Source organism: Salvelinus fontinalis, chromosome 29, assembly GCF_029448725.1.
Source record: "Salvelinus fontinalis isolate EN_2023a chromosome 29, ASM2944872v1, whole genome shotgun sequence".
NCBI lineage: Eukaryota > Metazoa > Chordata > Actinopteri > Salmoniformes > Salmonidae > Salvelinus > Salvelinus fontinalis.
In genome coordinates this window covers 15476191-15495632 of record NC_074693.1, presented here as the reverse complement: position 1 = coordinate 15495632, position 19442 = coordinate 15476191, and the positions used below count along the sequence as shown (strand labels likewise).

The following is a 19442-nucleotide window of genomic DNA, read 5'->3' as shown; positions in this document are numbered from 1 at the left end:
TCTAGCGGAAAGCCTTCCCAGAAGAGTGGAGGTTGTTATCGCAGCAAAGGGGGGACCATTAATAACTCCTTATACCTTTTTGTTTCTCTCCGTCACCCACAAGCACGTTCAACATTTAGATAATAAAGTATTTTACCAGCTCTCAACCTGCTCCACTACAGCTCTGTTGATGAGAATGGGCGCGTGCTCGGTCCTCCTTTTCCTGTAGTCCACAATCATCTCTTTTGTTTTGATCACGTTGAGGGAGAGGTTGTTATCCCGGCAACACACTGCCAGGTCTTTGACCTCCTTCCTATAGGCTGTCTCATTGTTGTCGGTGATCAGGCCTACCACTGTTGTGTCATCAGCAAACTTAATGATGGTGTTGGAGTCGTGATTGGCCATGTGGTCATCGTGGGTGAACAGGGAGTACAGGAGGGGACTGAGCACTCACCCCTGAGGGGCCATCGTGTTGAGGATCAGCTTGGCAGATGTGTTGTTACCTACCCTTACCACCTGGGGGCGGCACGTCAGGAAGCCCATCATCCAGTTGCAGAGGGAGGTTTTTAGGGCACTATGGTGGTGTTGAATGCTGAGCTGTGTTTCCTTTGTCCAGGTGGGAAAGTGCAGTGTGGAGTGCAATAGAGATTGCATCATCTGTGGATCTGTTGGGGAGGTACGCGAATTGGAGAGGGTCTAGGATTTCTGGGATAATGGTGATGATGTGAGCCATGACCAGCATTTCGAAGCACTTCATGGCTACAGACGTGAGCGCTACGGGTCGGTAGTCCTTTAGGCAGGTTACCTTGGTGTTCTTGGGCACAGGGACTATGGTGGTCTGTATGAAACATGTTGGTATTACAGACTAGGTCAGGGACAGGTTGAAAATGTCAGTGAAGATGCTTGGTCAGTGCGTGCTCGGAGTACACGTCCTGGTAATCTGTCTGGCCCTGCGGCCTTGTGAATGTTGACCTGTTTAAATGTCTTACTCACATCGGCTATAGAGACTGTGATCACACAGTCGTCCGGAACAGCTGGTGCTCTCATGCATTCTTCAGTGTTGCTTGCCTCGAAGTGTGCATAGAAGTAATTTAGCTGGTCTGGTAAGCTTGTGTCACTGGGCAGCTCGCAGCTCTGCTTCCCTTTGTAGTCCGTAATAGTTTCCATGCCCTGCCACATCCGACGAGCGTTGGAGCCGGTGTAGTAAGATTCAATCTTAGCCCTGTATTGATGCTTTGCATGTTTGATGGTTCGTCGGAGGGCATTACAGGATTTCTTATAAGCATCCGGTTTAGAGTCCTGCTTCATGAAAGCGGCAGCACTACCCTTTAGCTCAGGGCAGATGTTGCCTGTAATCCATGGCTTCTGGTTGGGGTATGTACGTACAGTCACTGTGGGGGCAACGTCATCAATGCGCTTATTGATGAAGCCAGTGACTGATGTGGTGTACTCCTCAATGCCGTCTGGAAGAATCCCGGAATATATTCCAGTCTGTGCTAGCAAACAGTCCTGTAGCTTAGCATCTGCGTCATCTGACCACTTCTGTATTAAGCGAGCCACTGGTACTTCCTGCTTTAGTTTTTGCCTGTAAGCAGGAATCAGGAGTATAGAGTTATGGTCAGATTTGCCAAATGGAGGGTTGAGGGAGAGCTTTGTACGTGTCTCTGTGTGTGGAGTAAAGGAGGTCTAGAGTTTTTTTCTCCTCTGGTTGCACATGTAACGTGCTGGTAGAAATGAGGTAAAACCTATTTAAGTTTCTCTGCATAAAAGTCCCTGGCCACTAGGAGCGCTGCCTCCTCGTTCAGTCACGACTCTGTAACACATGAGATATTACTTTTTTTAATGTCCCGTTGGTAGGATAGTATCGAGCAGAGATCATCCAGTTTATTATCCAATGATTGCACGTTGGCTAATAGGACGGATGACGGGTCACCCACTCACAGTCGGATTCTTACAAGGCACCCGACCTACGACCCCTATATCTCTGTCTCTCCTTCATGTGAATGACGGGGATTTGGGCCTTGTTCGGTATCTGAAGAAAATCCTTTTTTTTTTAATCCTCCATCTCCTCCGGTGCCATTATACCCCCTCTTAATGTCATGTTCCTAAGATTTTGTACACTCCGTATTTTGGTCTGTGCAAATTTGTAAAAATTATTCTGTCATGGAAATCAATGTATTTCCCATTTATAGTTTATATGCCAATTTATCGGCGAATTCACAAAAGCTATCCAAGGATTGTTCCATAGGGTTGAGTGATATCGGTTCTTGTTGAATATGTTTGTCATTTGAAGTTGTTAAATGTTCTTTATCATTTGAAAATAGACAAGTGAAAAGATTCTGGGGATGAGCGTACACATCTTCAATATGGACCCACGTTTCCTCTTTAGTGTATTTAACTAACTATATTTCACAAGTTATTAAAGCCCTGGGTGGTGAGCAGATAGAATTTCAAGTCTGGAAGGTTAAAACCATCTCAGACTTAGGAAGATGTAAAACCTTCCTGTTTAATACCATGAGTTTTATTTTCCCATATAAAGTTTGTTATGACCGAGTATACTTTTTTATCAGAATGTCTTCGGATGTATTTCCCAGTTATAGTAATTGGTATTACCGAGAATAAATCTAAAAACCTTTGGAGCCATGCTGTTCTGAATAAGTTTATTGTACCTGTAAGATTTATGGGAAGATTATTCCATTTAATTAAATCTGCTTTTATATGGTTGACTAATGGGATAAAGTTATATTTATATAAGCATCCTAAGTATTTGATATTTTTTTTGTGGTGATCTTAAAGCTTTAGATCATAAGCTATTCTGTTTCCTATTGTCGTTATTATTTACTTTCCTCCACGTTCCATTTTATGTCTTGAGATTTTAGAGTATTCTGAAAATATTTTTAGCAAATGGGGACATTGCGTTTTCACTATTGGTCCGGGTATACCAGGGTCGGTAGTGACGCCTCCGGCACTGAGATGCACTCGAAGTGGAGTGCCTAAATGTCCGGGTGGCAGTGCGAGTAATGCAAATATATTTTTTGCTTTGTTGAGGTTGTTCTCCGGCTGGCAACATATACAGGCTCACGTGTATTTTTTAAACTGTAATTTCTCTACCTCCGTCTCAGCACTTGTCTTTACTTGTTAAAACCCATTTGTTTCCAACCACAGCTGTTCTTGAACGCTGACATAAATCCGGGAGCCTATGGAATGTGCAGAAAGTTTCAAAGTTGCTAACAGTCAAAAGGTTACAGGTGTGTTACACACTATCTATCACTATGTCATGTCACTGGAAAACATTATAATGATTCATGTCAACAATAACTTTCGAATTTCATAGAGGTTCAGGTATTACATTTTGATTTCCAAAGCTCCAGGGGAAACCATTCCTTTAAGATTTATATGTAGGTGTGATATTAGCCTGTAATTACCATTAAGATGTATATGGAAGTGTGATATTAGCCTGTAATTACCATTACGATGTATATGGAAGTGTGATATTAGCCTGTAATTACCATTACGATGTATATGGAAGTGTGATATTAGCCTGTAATTACCATTACGATGTATATGGAAGTGTGATATTAGCCTGTAATTACCATTAAGATGTATATGGAGGTGTGTAATTACCATTAGCCACTGGTGACATTCACACAAACAATAAACAGTGTCGCTTTGGGACAGACATCAACAGCCTACTTAGTAAATAACACAGTACTTGCACGCAGTCCTTATATGTTGGTGTATTTTGATGAGCATTGGAAACAAAATGTAAATCATTTCAATAAGAGGATTTATTCCAAATCAGTGAAATAATAATTTATAGTTCAGTTATGTTATGTTATGCTCTATGATTTGAGGTTTAACACACCATGCACTGTAGAAAAACCACATTTGCCTTTGTCAATCTACAACATTTTCATGTTTGCTTATGCAAAACCTCTCTCTCTCTCTCTCTCTCTCTCTCTCTCTCTCTCTCTCTCTCTCTCTCTCTCTCTCTCTCTCTCTCTCTCTCTCTCTCTCTCTCTCTCTCTCTCTCTCTCTCTCTCTCTCTCTCTCTCTCTCTCTCTCTCTCTCTCTCTCTCTCTCTCTCTCTCTCTCTCTCTCTCTCTCTCTCGTCTGTAAACCAGTCAGGCCAGTTAGTGGTAACACATGTTGCTTTCACACCCCATTGCTTACAACTACTCCCCACAACAAAGGGAGGAACAAAACATTGAGACAATTCTGTTTGATAGCATTGGGGTAATTCAGTATGGCTATTCTCCTTAGTTTAGGAGTGCATCCCAAATGGCACTCTATGCCCTTTATAGTGCACTACTTTAGACCAGAGCCCATAGATCCTTAACCAAATCTTGCCACTCGCCAGTATTTCATTGTTTGATGAGTAGTGTTCTTTATCACAATGACTTTTCTATCTATTCTTGATAGTTGTCTTCAATCAATAAACTTAACTCACTGACATATCCTTTCAGATACAAGACTAACTCTCTAGGTGTTTACCAGATACAAGACTAACTCTCTAGGTGTTTACCAGATACAAGACTAACTCTCTAGGTGTTTACCAGATACAAGACTAACTCTCTAGGTGTTTACCAGATACAAGACTAACTCTCTAGGTGTTTACCAGATACAAGACTAACACTCTAGGTGTTTACCAGATACAAGACTAACTCTCTAGGTGTTTACCAGATACAAGACTAACTCTCTAGGTGTTTACCAGATACAAGACTAACTCTCTAGGTGTTTACCAGATACAAGACTAACTCGTTAGGTATTTACCAGACTGGAGAGTCTATACGGCTCCTTGGCACAATCAGGTACAGAGATCCATTCAGTGACGATGATTGTAGTTGCCTAACATGACGCAACCAAATGAAGAAAGTACGAAAAGTGATTCTGTTTTGTGGCTGGACCCTGTGCGGACATGCTCTGGGTTTGCAGGCAGCACACAGAGTGGCTGGGTAGAGTGAGTGGAGGTCATTTCTTAGGAGTTAGTCACTGTGGGAGAGGTACAGAGGAGAGACTGGGCTCCGTTCCAGCTGGCCTGACAGCGCTATCAAGTAATGTGTGAGACTGGAGCCCAGGGTGGGGCCTGCTCAGCCTTGTAGAGTACAGCACACAGCCCAGAGTGGGGCCTGCTCAGCCTTGTAGAGCACGGCACCCAGCCCAGAGTGGGGCCTGCTCAGCATTGTAGAGCACAACACAACACCCAGGCCTGTTGCCTAGCCCATTGGTTGCTCTCTTAGCAACCTAGCTAGCACTGAGAGGCTAGGGTGTCTAGCCCTGTAGCATGTTGCTACAAGCTGTTAGCAAGCAAACAACCTTCACTGGGACAGGACTCGAGGCAAGGTGGGGCCCAGCCTCGTAGCACAGCACTGCACCCAGCCATTTAGCCTGTTGCCCCCACTACTGTAAGTCTCTCTGGATAAGAGAGTCTGATAAATGACTCACTACTGTAAGTCTCTCTGGATAAGAGAGTCTGTTAAATGACTCACTACTGTAAGTCTCTCTGGATAAGAGAGTCTGATAAATGACTCACTACTGTAAGTCTCTCTGGATAAGAGAGTCTGCTAAATGACTCACTACTGTAAGTCTCTCTGGATAAGAGAGTCTTCTAAATGACTCACTACTGTAAGTCTCTCTGGATAAGAGAGTCTGCTAAATGACTCACTACTGTAAGTCTCTCTGGATAAGAGAGTCTTCTAAATGACTCACCACTGTAAGTATCTCTGGATAAGAGCGTCTGATAAATGACTCACTACTGTAAGTCTCTCTGGATAAGAGAGTCTGTTAAATGACTCACCACTGTAAGTCTCTCTGGATAAGTGCATCTGCTAAATGATGTAAATGTAAAAAGCTAGCACTGCCTGAGGTGGGACTCGTAGCCTAGCCCGTTGCTCCATTTCCTTAGCAAGCAAGCTAGCACTGCCAGAGGTGGGACTCGTAGCCTAGCCCGTTGCTCCATTCCCTTAGCAAGCAAGCTAGCACTGCCAGAGGTGGGACTCGTAGCCTAGCCCGTTGCTCCATTCCCTTAGCAAGCAAGCTAGCACTGCCTGAGGTGGGACTCGTAGCCTAGCCCGTTTCTCCAATCCCTTAGCAAGTAAGCTAGCACTGCCTGAGGTGGGACTCGTAGCCTAGCCCGTTTCTCCAATCCCTTAGCAAGTAAGCTAGCACTGCCTGAGGTGGGACTCATAGCCTAGCCCGGTGCTCCAATCCCTTAGCAAGCAAGCTAGCACTGCCTGAGGTGGGACTCATAGCCTAGCCCGGTGCTCCATTCCCTTAGCAAGCAAGCTAGCACTGCCTGAGGTGGGACTCGTAGCCTAGCCCGTTTCTCCAATCCCTTAGCAAGTAAGCTAGCACTGAGATGGTGGTAAGACTGGAGGCACATAGAAATCAATCTACTTGTTTGACTGACTAGAACGGGGAAAAGCCCATTAGGTGACGGAAATTTGACAGAACACTCATGAGTACAATCAATATTCTAGTCCGTCTAATTCCCGGCCCAGCCCCACACTCCCTTTAGCAAGCAAGCTAGCGTTGACCACTCCTCTGTGTGCACTGCTGTGATTGTGATCATTAAAACAGTAGTGTGTTGGGGCCACACTGTTTCCTTTAAACCTACCTGAAGCAGTGACTTTGGTGTTTCTCACCATATCTCTAACTGTTATTCCAGTCGCCTTGCTTTGACTAATGGTGTTCGCTTTACCACATAGGTGTGACCGATAGTACACCGTGTTTTTGGATGTGTGATGCCCGTCTAACAAGTCAATGCCAAGTCAAGGTTGATACATTCCTATGTTTTGTAACACCGGTGGCAAGAGCCAATTATGTTGTCAGAAAATGTTTCCAAACAGACATAAAAACAACCAAATCCAAAATCAGATCAACCAAGTCTTACCTGAATCTGCTTAATTGAACGGATTACAGACAGAGTGCACGTTTATGGAATTCCTTGAGACTTACCGTCTTACCTACTACGCATGTTGTTGATATTCCTCCTTGTGACAGGAGGCAAAAATGAATACACCGCCTCTGGGTGTCTGCTGGTGTAGACAGCTGTCATACCCTGAGTCTCTCTTTATACAAACACAGTGGCAATCCAACCTCGTATCGCTTGGCGTTTATCACCACCACTGGCCTATCTATTTCGGTACCCCGGCAGAAATAACCAACTAGCTAGCTACGCCAACAATAAAGCAGTCAAACACAGTGGCAATCCAACCTCGTATCGCTTGGCGTTTATCACCACCACTGGCCTATCTATTTCGGTACCCCGGCAGAAATAACCAACTAGCTAGCTACGCCAACAATAAAGCAGTCAAACACAGTGGCAATCCAACCTCGTATCGCTTGGCGTTTATCACCACCACTGGCCTATCTATTTCGGTACCCCCGGCAGAAATAACCAACTAGCTAGCTACGCCAACAATAAAGCAGTCAAACACAGTGGCAATCCAACCTCGTATCGCTTGGCGTTTATCACCACCACTGGCCTATCTATTTCGGTACCCCGGCAGAAATAACCAACTAGCTAGCTACGCCAACAATAAAGCAGTCAAACACAGTGGCAATCCAACCTCGTATCGCTTGGCGTTTATCACCACCACTGGCCTATCTATTTCGGTACCCCGGCAGAAATAACCAACTAGCTAGCTACGCCAACAATAAAGCAGTCAAACACAGTGGCAATCCAACCTCGTATCGCTTGGCGTTTATCACCACCACTGGCCTATCTATTTCGGTACCCCGGCAGAAATAACCAACTAGCTAGCTACGCCAACAATAAAGCAGTGAGAATAGGAAGAGGTTTTAGCTTGGTGATGGTGTGATGAAAGACCTTTTTAATGAGGGTTTGAAGAGAGAGAAACACTTGTTGGATCCGTTAACCGGACCCTTGTTTACTTCTAGCTCACCGGTGGCTATTTGCTATAGACAACAACATGTAGCCATGACGCGCTTGGTTTCTGCTCTTCTGCAACTTCAAACGGGTAAGCACAAACGGAACACCGGAGTGATACATAACTATCAATCTAGCGAAGACCCAGGAGTGATACATAACTATCAATCTAGCGAAGACCCAGTATGTTAACACAATGCAAATATAACTGTTTTATGCGTCAAAGGTTTGCGCTTGGAGTTGATCCTCAAAACTAGTTCATCTTGTTTTAAATAATAAATCAAAATCCTGTAAAGAGTTTCCTCTTTTCACCCTTTACTAAAACTTTGAGTTGTGTTTTTCAACTGCCACTTAAAGAGTCTGTAAAACTGTAAACACAGTTATTTGCTGTAATTTTCTTGGATGTAAAGAACAGTTCAGCTGTAAACTACAACAAGGGAGGAGGCAGCAGACTAATGACAGTTGTTCCAAAAAACACAACTTGTCTTTAAAGAATTTGTCTGTGTGGGGGGGCAGGTTGTCACTAGTCCACGCCTGTCTGTGAGGAATCCAGTCCACCAGTTGGTGTTTCCGCTCAAGAGGAAAGACTCTTCTTTGTTTCACAGTACCCTCTTCAAGTCAAAGCAGAGACCTTCAAACGCAGGAAGGAATTGTGAACTAAGCCGGATGGAAAGCACTTGACATACGACGTACCAAGGTTCAGCTTTTACCGTCGAGACAAATGGCAAAGTTTAACTGGAAAATATATCAATACCAAACCAGTTGCTTATACAATTAGATCACTATTATTGCTTTCAAGCTCAACGTTTTAAGGCACTGCTGAAAAGGACCATTGTCATTCTGGAAAACAGAATTCTCCAGATACTTTATGGTACCAGTCATGAATCAGGTATTTCTTCGCCTTCAGACATGTGCTGGTACTGTGAGCTCCAACACTAATGGGACAGTAAGCAGGTTTCCATCCGATCCTTTTAATGTATATAAAGTACATGTCGGATGAAAAATGTCATGACAGGCCTGATGGAAACAGAAAAAAAAATGTCAGTAAACTTTCAAAATGTCGACTAAACTAAATATGCTAGACAAGGTGGGATCTTTATGTGTTGGTAAAATTAATTATGCGAGAAATATCGGTGGAACCGCTTTTATACGCAAATATATACATTACCTTTCAAAAGTTTGGGATCACTTACAAATTTCCTTTTTTTTTGAAAGAAAAGCACATTTTTCCCCCATTAAAATAACATCAAACTGAACAGAAATACAGTGTAGACATTGGTAATGTTGTAAAGGACTTTTGTAGCTGGAAACGGCAGATTTTTTAAAATGGAATATCAACATAGGCAAACAGAGGCCCATTATCAGCAACCATCACTCCTGTGTTCCAATGGCACGTTTCATTTCATTCATTTTAAATTGAGGTTGTAACACAACAAAATGTGGAAAAAATTCAAGGAGTGTGAATACTTTCTGAAGACACTATAACCTCAAGCGAGACGCTAACTGTTACATTAGCATAAGGCTAGTCGCTAGTTGTCTCTAACATGTTTAATAGAACTGAAAGGGAATCTTGTCTAAACGTATTAGCAGCCACATGCAGACATCAGAACGAGGCCTACGGCAGACAGCAGCTGGGTATGTGAGGTCTGTGTACAAGCCAATGTGTTGTTCTCCTCAGGTGGAACAGTTTAAGTAAAGGGCCAATACCTCGTGACTGTTTTTTTGTTTGAGACTGTTTTGGTGACATTTGATAGTGCAGCGATGTGTCCAAGTTGTGGTTTGAACATACGAGTGTTGCATTAGGAAAGTGAAATGACCCAGCTGTCATGCATTGCATCTTTCTTGTTGCGTCGAGTGATCTGTGATCCGTGGTACATATTTAAAATGGTGTGGCTGCCTGCTATGGTATGGTCTGCCACATAATTCACATTACCCACTGGGCAAAGACGTCAGTTCAACGTCTAGTTTTGATTTATATTTGGTTGAGTTTGTCCACTAACGTGAATTTAATGTGAAATCAACAAAACATTTCACCATGTCGCTGGATTTAGGTTAAAAATTAGGTGGGAAAGAAAAGACGAAATGCCCTTAACTTTGATGACTTTTTGCAAATCCAATCCGTTCTCCACGTTGATTCAACCTCATCTCCAATGTTCCCTCTAATTTCTTTCGGCACTGAGAAAATTAACAATGTTGATTCAACCAGTTTTTGTCCAGGGGGTTTTGAAATATAGAATCTCTTGCTCCACCTGTACCACTTTCAGTATTTACATGTGTTGAAAACACGCTTGATTCTTTACAGATGAGCTGATACAGTATATATACAGCAGTATGTGGACACCCTTTCAAATTAGAGGATTCGTCAGGTGTATAAAATTCGAGCACACAGCCCATTCTCTCTGAGGCGAAGGTCCGTTCTCTCTGAGGCAAAGGTCCATTCTCTCTGAGGCAAAGGTCCATTCTCTCTGAGGCGAAGGTCCATTCTCTCTGAGGCGAAGATCCATTCTCTCTGAGGCAAAGGTCCATTCTCTCTGAGGTGAAGGTCCATTCTCTCTGAGGCAAAGGTCCATTCTCTCTGAGGCGAAGGTCCATTCTCTCTGAGGCAAAGGTCCATTCCATCTGAGGCGAAGGTCCATTCTCTCTGAGGCGAAGGTCCATTCTCTCTGAGGTGAAGGTCCATTCTCTCTGAGGCAAAGGTCCATTCTCTCTGAGGTGAAGGTCCATTCTCTCTGAGGCAAAGGTCCATTCTCTCTGAGGCGAAGGTCCATTCTCTCTGAGGCGAAGGTCCATTCTCTCTGAGGCGAAGGTCCATTGCATTGTTATGAAGACACAATCAGAACACATTAAAGATGTGTGACCTAGTCATGTAGATATCCCTGGAGCAGTAGCATATTAGTACGGGCATAGTTTATGAACTTGTTTCAATGTCTGTCCGAAAGCCATGAATGAATGTGTGTTGACGTTGGTTGCTCTCTTGTGTGAGTAACATAGGCAAGAGAGAAGTGTGGACGTGAGAATGAGCCTAACTATTCGATCAATCAATGTGATTAACTCCTATTCCTCTTCTCTCTCCGCGTGTCCCTCTGTTAACAGACAAACAAGAAGCGAAGAGACAGAGCCCTTGGCCTTGCTTGAGCAATCCAAAGTACGTAAGTGTCCTTCATTCAAAGATATTGTCCTCCAAGATGTTGACGACAAGACACAGGCTAAACACAACACGCAACACATCAGTTACTGTAAACCCCCTTGATATGAAATGGCCAGTCAAGCCCTGCCAAATCACACTGTTTAATTGTTGGTAGTAGCAGCTGTTGCAGGATCATTTTTTAAACTGGGGAGTCAGTGTCGTAAGCCTAAGGAATACCAAACCGCCAAACCGTACGCAGACAATGTAGCCAACAAGGGATACAGGAAAGAGGCGTATACAGACTTGCTCTGTGGTCAGAAAGAGGCGGGTTAGCTAACTGGTTAGGAGCTGCCATTGTCAGAAACCAGAAGCTTTCTTGTCGGGTGGTCTGTCCTCGTGTTCCCTGCAGGCTTTCTCTCATAGCACAGTTACATAGCAAACTACAATGATGTACAACGCTCATCCCCTTTCCCATTCCTTCCCTCCAGTTCCTCCCCACTTTTCTTCTTTGATCCTTTTGTGGCCAAATTTGTACTTTCATGTCTCCATTGGGCACATTTTGATGAGCTCATCATTTGATTAGAAGATGTTTTGCAGTCAAGGCACAGAGAGACAGAAATTGAAGAAAGTTGTTTCACTGCTTGTCTGTCGAATGATTCCATGAACACCAAGTCTTGTTCACAGTTTGCTTTACACCTCAACCAGCTGGTCCTTTGACTTTACATTACAGCAATTATACAAATGATAGTTTCCCTCCTGAACTCTCTCTCTCTGTCTCTCTCTCTCTGTCTCTCTGTCTCTCTCTCTCTCTCTCTCTTTCTCTCTCTCGCTGTCTCTCTTTCTCTCTCTCTCTCTGTCTGTCTCTCTCTCTCTCTCTCTCTCTCTCTCTCTCTCTCTCTCTCTCTCTCTCTCTCTCTCTCTCTCTGTCTCTCTATGTCTCTCTCTCGCTGTCTCTCTTTCTCTCTCTCTCTCTGCCCCTCCCAGTACTCCCTGCCAGGAATATGTCAAAGGAAAATACTTCTCTAGATCATAAAGCATTGTTCCAAAAGGGGGAGGGGAAAGGGCAGTAAAATACACATTTGATGTTATGAAACCTCAAGGACTATTGTAGCAATAGAGAGTAATAGGAGTGAGAGTTGGGTGTGGTGTGGCCGTAGGTTACTTTTTAATGCGAGAGATGAGATGAGGGCGGGACGTAGAGTAGAATAACGAGAGCTGTATAATCCGAGCCGGGAGCTGTAGGTTTCTCCCTCCATCTGCTTTTGTAAATAACTCTTGAGTGCCAACAATAATAACGGGGCTTGTTTGAGAGTTAGTGCAGCATAGTTTCAATGGGTCTCTCATATCCTGAATGTCTCTATGCAGACAGAGATAAGCTCTGAAACACATGGGAAACTGTCAGAGCAAAAGCATGAAATGGGACATGATGCAGAGTGTTTTTGTGTGTCTCTATTGATGATTTCTAATTCATCTGATGAATGCAATGCACATGTTGGTGTTTGGGCTCTCACATGGTGCGGGGTGTTCGGGCTCTCACATGGTGCGGGGTGTTCGGGCTCTCACATGGTGCGGGGTGTTTGGGCTCTCACATGGTGCGGGGTGTTTGGGCTCTCACATGGTGCGGGGTGTTCGGGCTCTCACATGGTGCGGGGTGTTCGGGCTCTCACATGGTGCGGGGTGTTTGGGCTCTCACATGGTGCGGGGTGTTTGGGCTCTCACATGGTGCGGGGTGTTCGGGCTCTCACATGGTGCGGGGTGTTCGGGCTCTCACATGGTGCGGGGTGTTCGGGCTCTCACATGGTGCGGGGTGTTCGGGCTCTCACATGGTGCGGGGTGTTCGGGCTCTCACATGGTGCGGGGTGTTCGGGCTCTCACATGGTGCGGGGTGTTCGGGCTCTCACATGGTGCGGGGTGTTCGGGCTCTCACATGGTGCGTTGACTTTGAGAAACTCACACACAGACACACACACACACTGTTTTTTTTCTTCATTTACTTAGAAAGTATTTTTGTCGCGATACTAAGGGCCAAGCTACTAGCTAGGATCCATTTTAGATTGTGTTATTAGCTAGCATGCAGTGTCAGTTGACCTGAGTGCAAATTTGATCTTCATGAGTTAATTAGATCACGTGTCTTTGATGAATAACACCCTATTCTCTATGTAGTGCACTACTTTTGATGGGCCCTGGTCAAAAGTAGTGCACTATGTAGGGAATAGGGTGGCATTTGGGATGGATCCCTTTGACACTGCAGATTCAGTAGGTCTGCATCGTTGCCTCGTTAAAGTAACTCCCTTTATCTGGACTGGCTGTGTTGTTGTGTTACTGGAGGAGTTGAAAGCTTTTATGATCCTTATATGTCATAGAGTACCGGAGTATGAGTCATAATACCCAAAATACCTAGCGGTTAAACAGGGAAATGGTTGCAATAGTTTTAGAAACACTTAAAACAAGGGCTGTGTTTCATATTGGTTTTCATATTGGCTTACCCTGGCGTGACGTTTTGATAACCGTGTAAATCTCTCTCGAACAAGGGGACTAATGTCAATATATTTGCCTGTATTTACCCCGCATAAATGAAACGCTAATTAGCTGCTAATGTGGCTATCATAAAGAACTACAAATACCATGATGATCTGGACGAGACGACTCGAATCAAGGAAAAGGTAAGAATCTCTGGATCAACTATTTCATGTAAATTAAATGTAGTAATGAATAAATTGGCTACATTTCTTTAAATGTACAATTCTGGGAACTGTGTAGTGCAAGTTTTAAGTTGGCACAATACCTGATAGCAAAGGTGTCAGCTATATAGTCACCTTGTTGGAGAGGGATTTACATGGTTATCAAAACGTCATGCCAGGGTGAGCCTACATGAAACACAGCTCTTATTTTAAGTGTTTCTAAAATACCATGTGGGGAAAAATGAATGGAACCATTTCCCTGTTTGATCGCTAGGTTTTATGGGTATTATAACACCTCCACTGTGGGGCTCTGTTTAGAAAGAATGTGCATACCTGAAAAGAGAGAGAGAGAGAGAGAGAGGGGGATGGGGAGAGAGGGGCAGAGAGGGAGGGATGAGAAGAGAGAGAGAGGGGGATGGGGAGAGAGGGGCAGAGAGGGAGGGATGAGAAGAGAGAGAGAGGGGGAATGGGGAGAGAGGGGCAGAGAGGGAGGGATGAGAAGAGAGAGAGAGGGGGATGGGGAGAGAGGGGCAGAGAGGGAGGGATGGGAAGAGAGAGAGAGGGATGGGAAGAGAGAAAGAGGGAGGGATGGGGAGAGAGGGGGAGAGAGGGAGGGATGAGAAGAGAGAGAGAGGGATGGGAAGAGAGAGAGAGGGAGGGATGGGGAGAGAGGGGCAGAGAGGGAGGGATGGGAAGAGAGAGAGAGGGATGGGAAGAGAGAGAGAGGGAGGGATGGGGAGAGAGAGAGAGGGGGGAAGATGGGGATGGGGAGAGAGAGAGAGAGAGAGAGAGGGATGGATGGGGAGAGAGAGAGAGAGATGGGGAGGGAGAGAGAGAGAGAGAAGGGTGGGGAGAGAGGGGCAGAGAGGGTTTTCATTGCAAGGGAAGAGACACACGCCATCTTTGACGTACACATTGTTCATACTGTATTTTCTGTCTTGTCTTCTTTGTGTTCCCATGTTTACATCAAATCAAAAATCAACATTTTATTTGTCACATGCTTGGTAAACAACAGGTGTGGACTAACAGTGAAATTCTTACGTACGACCCTTCTCAACAATGCAGAGAGAAAAGAGAAAATAAGAGAAATCATATAAAAAATATATCTAAAAAATATTTCTAGAAATATTAAAAAACGATGAATATGTATAATCATTCCCCTATGGTCAGGTTTTCCCATCTTTCTTGAAATTGACCAAACAGCTGTTCAAAAAAGCAGTCTTCAAATTACCTTAACTGATTTCATGCATTCTGCAATATCTCCAATCACAAGAGATCAAGGGTTGTGTCCCAAATGACCCCCTATTCCAAGGGTCTATTTATTGACCGGTTTTAATTGGACGACAGTGAGACATTGGCCGAAGCTGGGGAGAATAATATATTTACATTGCATTCCGGCATGTCTATCTGCTTATTGTTGAATCGTTGATCTCTTTAAAGCTGTTCTCTCTCTCTCTCTCTCTCTCTCTCTCTCTCTCTCTCTCTCTCTCTCTCTCTCTCTCTCTCTCTCTCTCTCCCTCCTCCACTCTCTCTCTCGCTCTCTCTTTCTCTCTCTCTCTCTCTCTCTCTCTCTCTCTCTCTCTCTCTCTCTCTCGTCTGTTTAAACCATGGGCTTGTATCCTCTGTTCACTTAGTTGAACTATTTTTAAGATGGAATTCATTGCTTTTCTTCGTTGAGATTAAGCATTTTATTTTAGATTATTAGATTAATTATTGTTCAGGAGAGTGACCTGCTCTGTGGCCTGTTCTGTGGCCTGCTCTGTGGCCTGCTCTGTGGCCTGCTCTGTGGCCTGCTCTGTGGCTGTGTCTGAAATGGCAACGTATAGGGATCTTTTTAAAATTAGTGCACTATATAGGAAATAGGATTCCATTTTAGACACAGCCTGTGTCATATCCAGAGGGAGGCACAGCTGTTTAGTTGATGTGATTTAGGCTTGGGTGGTATCCAGATTGTCATCCCGGAATATTCAGTAATACTGGCACTGAACACAAAGGGCACTATTTTCAAACCCCACTGAGTCTCTGTAATTCTAAGGTTAGCAATGCTAACAAGTACATGTCAAAACCTATAGGAAATGCTAGCTAAATGCTAACGTGCGCATTGCCGACATTTTATACAGTCTCTGACATAAACTGTTTTGCAGGACAAACATCTCAGCCCATAAAGTTATACAAGTAACTAAAAAAATGCATCTCACAGTTTGCTGCACAAAACAAATATTAGACAGCAAGGTTCTTTATCCAGGAGGAGATTCTCTGCGGTTACAAAGAGAAGCTTAATTTTTCAAGAAGCTAACCAACTAGATAACTACTGAGTTAGTAAACCAAATGCACAACTGCAGAGCATTTAGCATATCCCATACTGTAGCTCCCGAGTGGCGCAGCGGTCTAAGGCGCTGTATCTCTGTGGAAGAGGCGTAGCTACAGTCCCTGTTTCGAATCCGGCCTTTATTACATCCGGCTGTGATTGGGAGTCCCATAAGGCGGTGCACAATTGGCCTGGCTAGGCCGTCATTGTAAATAAGAATTTGTTCTTAAGTGACTTGCCTAGTTAAAAACAAACAAACAAAACGGCTGAGAGGGAAAGGAAACCAAACAGTGACCTTCAATTAGACTATAGAATAACAATACTGAGGGGAAAATCAATTGCACATTTTCTGCTCTTTTGAATAAGGAATTTGATGTTTCAGAGATAAAGGCTGACAAGACCGAGATAAAGCTAGGACTATCTAGCTCCACTTGAAATAAAATAGAAATATATAGATCACCTGGCGTGTGCTGCACAATAGTGCATGACTCACAAGGCTCCTTGTCTCTCTGTAGTTGTGTGCTTGTAAACAAACACCATGTGACTGGGTACTTAACGGTTAGCTTCATAATGTAAAATAATGTGAACAGGTGAATTGAAGAATGTGATCTTCTTTATCTTCTAACGTATTGCACAAGTTGACTGCAGATATTTACTTAAAAAGTAGCTTAAAATATTAAAATGTGTATATTTATATATATATATATATATATATATATATATATATATATATATATATATATATATATATATATTGTTGTATTGGCTGTCATGTTTAGTGATTTATCACCTACTACACCTGACTTAACCTGCCGTTGTTAGCCAGATACTTTACCAGTACAGATACCAGTACTGTACAATAACTTGAAAAGATGGAATGGAAAAATATATATTTTTATTTTTGTTTATGTAATGATAACAGGCAATACATTTAAAATGAGCGTGGTGGTGAGGAAGAGTGGTACATGTCGCAGATTCAAACTCTCTGCGTGTGTCCCAAATGGCACCCTATTCCCTTTATGGTGCACTGCTTATGACGAGGGGGCCCGTAGGGGCAAGTTGTTCATTAAATAGGGAGTAGTGGATCAGTTGGAACACATCCTCTGACTCAAACAGCTCTTTCTTTATCTCTTCCTCGGTTCTTCTTTCTCTCTCTCGGGCAGGCCGTTATCTTGCAGAGCAGTGTGGTCTAGTACCATTATAGCTATGTACAGTTTAATTTTAATCAGTGAACATATGTATGTATATATATATATATATATATATATATATATATATATATATATATATAGGTTCGCCTTGGCTTCAGTTACTCTCTGCTCATGCTACTGATGGATTTACCAGTTTAAATTGCAATCGTTGTATTTATAGTGGTGCAAAAAAAGAGTATGGTATGGAAACATTTATTTTTAGTTTGAAACTATTATGCAAATATGGAATTCGGCACGATAGTCTATGGACAGGAGAACATATGCATGTTTATTTCATAGATCTATGGAGACATATAGCAAAATGAAGCCATAGATCTATGGAGACATATAGCAAAATGAAGCCATAGATCTATGGAGACATATAGCAAAATGAAGCCATAGATCTATGGAGACATATAGCAAAATGAAGCCATAGATCTATGGAGACATATAGCAAAATGAAGCCATAGATCTATGGAGACATATAGCAAAATGAAGCCATAGATCTATGGAGACATATAGCAAAATGAAGCCATAGATCTATGGAGACATATAGCAAAATGAAGCCATAGATCTATGGAGACATATAGCAAAATGAAGCCATAGATCTACGGAGACATATAGCAAATGAAGCCATAGATCTACGGAGACATATAGCAAATGAAGCCATAGATCTACGGAGACATATAGCAAAATGAAGCCATAGATCTATGGGACATATAGCAAATGAAGCCATAGATCTATGGAGACATATAGCAAATGAAGCCATAGATCTATGGAGACATATAGCAAAATGAAGCCATAGATCTATGGAGACATATAGCAAATGAAGCCATAGATCTACGGAGACATATAGCAAAATGAAGCCATAGATCTATGGGACATATAGCAAATGAAGCCATAGATCTATGGAGACATATAGCAAAATTAAGCCATAGATCTATGGAGACATATAGCAAAATGAGCCATAGATCTATGGAGACATATAGCAAATGAAGCCATAGATCTACGGAGACATATAGCAAATGAAGCCATAGATCTACGGAGACATATAGCAAAAATGAAGCCATAGATCTATGGAGACATATAGCAAAATGAAGCCATAGATCTATGGAGACATATAGCAAAATGAGCCGTAGATCTACGGAGACATATAGCAAATGAAGCCATAGATCTATGGAGACATATAGCAAATGAAGCCATAGATCTATGGAGACATATAGCAAATGAAGCCATAGATCTATGGAGACATATAGCAAATGAAGCCATAGATCTATGGAGACATATAGCAAATGAAGCCATAGATCTATGGAGACATATAGCAAATGAAGCCATAGATCTATGGAGACATATAGCAAATGAAGCCATAGATCTATGGAGACATATAGCAAAATGAGCCATAGATCTATGGAGACATATAGCAAATGAAGCCATAGATCTATGGAGACATATAGCAAAGGAAGCCATAGATCTATGGGACATATAGCAAATGAAGCCATAGATCTATGGAGACATATAGCAAATGAAGCCATAGATCTGTGGAGACATATAGCAAAGGAAGCCATAGATCTATGGAGACATATAGCAAATGAAGCCATAGATCTATGGAGACATATAGCAAATGAAGCCATAGATCTATGGAGACATAAAGCAAATGAAGCCATAGATCTATGGAGACATATAGCAAAGGAAGCCATAGATCTATGGGACATATAGCAAATTAAGCCATAGATCTATGGAGACATATAGCAAATGAAGCCATAGATCTATGGAGACATATAGCAAAGGAAGCCATAGATCTATGGAGATATATAGCAAATGAAGCCATAGATCTATGGAGACATATAGCAAATGAAGTCATAGATCTACGGAGCCATATAGCAAATGAAGCCATAGATCTATGGAGACATATAGCACTTGAAGCCACTGCAGCAAATAGTATTATCAGATTGTTACCTGTAGCCACTACAGCAGATATAATTAACAGATTGTTACCTGTAGCCACTACAGCAGATATAATTAACAGATTGTTACCTGTAGCCACTACACCAGATATAATTAATAATAACAGATTGTTACCTGTAGCCACTACAGCAGATAGAATTAACAGATCGTTACCTGTAGCCACTACAGCAGATATAATTAACAATAACAGATTGTTACCTGTAGCCACTACAGCAGATAGAATTAACATTAACATATTGTTACCTGTAGCCACTACAGCAGATAGAATTAACAGATTGTTACCTGTAGCCACTACAGCAGA

At 42.7% G+C, this 19442-nt stretch overlaps 1 protein-coding gene across 2 annotated transcripts in view; it reads left to right on the top strand.

Moving 5' to 3' along the window:
- The window catches only part of ahnak (AHNAK nucleoprotein), a 58863-nt gene that overhangs the window by 5535 nt on the left and 33886 nt on the right, over positions 1 to 19442 (top strand). Inside the window, exon 2 of one of the 2 annotated variants that reach the window (XM_055888351.1) lies at positions 10964 to 11015. The gene's annotated coding sequence lies outside the window, so the exon portion shown is untranslated. Of the gene's footprint in view, positions 1 to 10963; positions 11020 to 19442 lie in introns of both variants that reach the window. The other variant, XM_055888352.1, reaches the window with a different exon arrangement.